Raw genomic sequence first — 3,698 nt, forward strand, 5'->3', positions numbered from 1 at the left:
CTTGTGGTCTGTGAAAATTTCACACTTTTCGCCATACAAATAATGTCTCCAGATTTTCAGGGCGAAAACCACAGCTGCCAGCTCCAAATCATGCGTAGGATAATTCTTCTCGTAATCCTTCAACTGGCGAGAAGCATAGGCTATTACTTTACCTCGTTGCATCAGCATTGCACCAAGGCCCTTCTTCGATGCATCGGTAAAATTAACAAAGTCCTCTGAACCACTGGGCAAAGCAAGTACTGGAGCTGTCGTCAACTTATCTTTCAACTCCTGGAATCCTCTTTGGCATTCATTGGACCACTCAAACTTCACAGTCTTCCTCGTCAGATTAGTTAACGGCAGGGCAATCTTGGAAAAATCTGAAATGAAGCGACGATAATAACCCGCCAAACCAAGAAAACTGCGTACCTCTTGTACAGTGGTAGGAATAGGCCACTTCTGTATCGCCTCTATTTTCGCTGGATCAACAGCTAACCCATCCTTCGAAACAACATGGCCTAAGAAAGAAATCTACTCCAACCAGAACTCACACTTCTTCAACTTAGCATACAACCTCTTCTCTCTCAGCAACTGAAGAACAACTCTGAGATGCTCTGAATGAATCTCTCTGGTCTTGGAGTAAATCAAAATGTCATCGATAAAAACAATGACAAAGCTATCTAAATACGGCTTGAGCACTCGGTTCATAAGATCCATGAAGACTGAAGGAGCATTGGTCAGACCAAAAGACATCACAAGAAATTCATAGTGACCGTACCTGGTCCGGAACGCCGTCTTAGGGATATCAGACTCCCTAACCTTCAACTGATAATAACCAGATCGCAAATCAATCTTCGAGGACACTGTAGCCCCTTGCGGTTGGTCAAAAAGGTCATCTATTCGTGGCAACGGATACTTATTCTTGATAGTCACTTTGTTGATTTCTCTGTAATCAATGCACAGCCGCAAAGACTCATCTTTCTTCTTAACGAAACGAACCAGAGCTCCCCATGGCGAAGACCTCGGCCGAATAAAACCTTTATCCAATAGATCCTGCAATTGCGTCTTCAACTCTTTCATCTCTGTAGGGGCCATCATGTAAGGAGCCTTAGAAATAGGAACCGTACCTGGGATTAAATTAATCACAAACTCCACATCTCTGTCCGGCGGTAAACCCGGCACATCATCCTCAAATACATCAAAGAACTCTCTCACAACATCAATAGCATCAAGATTCAACTTCACAATTCTATCCATATCCACCATCGAAGCCAAAAACCCATCACAACCTCTAAACAACAACTTCTTAGCCTCAAGACACGAAATAAAAGGAAGGATCAGCGAAGTACCTGCACTGGCGAACAAACCTTCCCTATTGACATCATCTGCAAATTTCACCGTCTTAGCAATGCAATCAATCACTGCACGGTAAGTTGATAGCCAATCCATGCCAAGTATAATATCAAACGCCATCATCGGAATAACAATCAAATCGGCATAAACCACTCGTCCATCGATTTGAACAGAGTACGCATACACAATAGATGTTGGGCACAACACATCTCCCGAAGGCAATACAACACTAAACTGGAGGGAAAGAATAGAAGGAACTAAACCCAAAGATTTGAAAAATAGTTCAGACATAAAAGAATGAGTAGCACCTGTATCAATCAATGTCGTAGCTACTCTGCCTGAAATTAAAATAGTGCTAAAGATCACAGAAGAATCATGGTTTATACCTTCCTTTGTCATGGTAAAGATGCGACCCTGCACCTTTTCTTTACTCGAGCCTCTTGGACAATCCTTGGCTATATGGCCTGCAGTGCCACAATGGTAACAAGTATGAGTACAAAATCTGCACTCTCCCCGGTGATGTCTACTGCACTTGGGACACAATGGCTTCTCTGGATCAGATAAAACAGTTTGTGCTTTAGGACTCGGCTCCAACTTGCCTTTCCCTTTAAAATGGTCCTTTCCTCTTTGGCTCGAACCTTGACCTCTTTGAGCAACAAACTGCTGCCTCGCCTGCCTCTTTCTGGCAATATCTTTCTCATCTTGCTCGGTCAACAAAGCCTTAGACACAATCTCCTTGAATGTCACCGCCTTCGACATATTGATGTCCCTTCTGATTTCTGCTCGAAGGCCTCTAATGAAATGAGCACCCTTGTCTTTGTCATTGGAGGCAATATACGGAGCAAACAGACAGCCCTCTTCAAACTTCAGAATATACTCATCAACATTCATACCACCTTGACGAAGCTCTAAAAACTCAGTCACCTTCCGAGCTCGAAGTGCATCTGGGAAATACTTGTCATAGAAAAGATCCGTGAACTCTTGCCACTTCAATGCTGGAACATCAACACTTACCTTGGTAGCATTCCACCAAATGCGTGCAGCTTTGACTAGCATGAATACTGCACAATCCACTCTGTCTTTGTCTTCATACTTGAGATGATCAAATATCGCCTCAAGAGCTTTGACCCACTCTACAGCCACCAATGGATCAGTGCTTCCTGCAAATTCCGGCGGATCCATTCTCTTGAAAGCAGTAAAGATCCCATCGGTCCCAACTGCCTGAGCCACTTGACCTCTTACTTGACCTCTACCTTGGCCTGTACCTTGAAGACGGAGCAACAGTTGGATCTGCTCACTATGGACCTTGGCTTGCTCTTTCAGTAGCTTGCCGAACTCATCGACAACTCTAGAGGAAGAACTATCCTCACCCTCTGCAGCCTTTCTCTTAGGAGGCATAATCCTACAATGTGCTCACATAATACATATCAACCAATGACAATAATTAGATGTAGAAGAAGACATACCCGGAATGTTGAAAGTAGACGAAGGCATATGCATTGGTCCGAAGCACGGTGCTCTGATACCACTAAAGGTAACCCCTCTGGCCGGTTTTAATAAAATAGCAGCGGAAATTTAAAATTTTCTTTGAAGGGAGGAAGGATTTAAAATACATTACAATATATATAAACAAAAGTTAATACATGATCAATCAAATGATACAACAAAATACAAAACATCATTTTTGTGATCATGTCAAAAGACTTGCAAAAGAGTCTTCTTCCATCCCTCTCTTATGCATATGACCCCGGCTCCAATCAACGTCCCGGCCTGTCACTCTTATCTGCATCACATGAATAACTGAAATGAGTATGAAACTCAGCAAGTGGAACTCTTACATAGAAATGTACATATACCATACTCTGTAAAACATGGTTTTGAAAACATTAAATACCATCAACTCTGAAACATGAATATCATAGAATGAATAACAATAACGATGGTATTTCTCTTTTCTCTGTTGGATTGATATCTATATAGTATCTCTGTCTCGGTGCCTCTATCCCATCGATATGAATCGATAACTCTGAGGGATATAAGCCTATGGTCGTTGATCAACTTATTGCATGCAATCTCTGGCTATGTATCTATAAATCCAATAAAACATTTGAATTCTCTCTTTGGCATTAAAACAAACACTTTGAAGACTATCTTTTCTCTTGTATTCCCTTTGACATGGTTGAGACATCAAATGCCTCTAATATACAACAATGTGTATTAATACATAGCATGAATCAAATGGAAGGGAATAACACTTTAAAACCATTGAAACACAATACATATATTATCATGTGAGCACAAGAAATGAAATTCCACTTACAACACTTGGAACCTTGAATCTACTCTCTTGGTACACAACCTACAAC

Source organism: Primulina huaijiensis, chromosome 2 (assembly GCF_012295235.1).
Source record: "Primulina huaijiensis isolate GDHJ02 chromosome 2, ASM1229523v2, whole genome shotgun sequence".
Classification (NCBI taxonomy): Eukaryota; Viridiplantae; Streptophyta; class Magnoliopsida; order Lamiales; family Gesneriaceae; genus Primulina; species Primulina huaijiensis.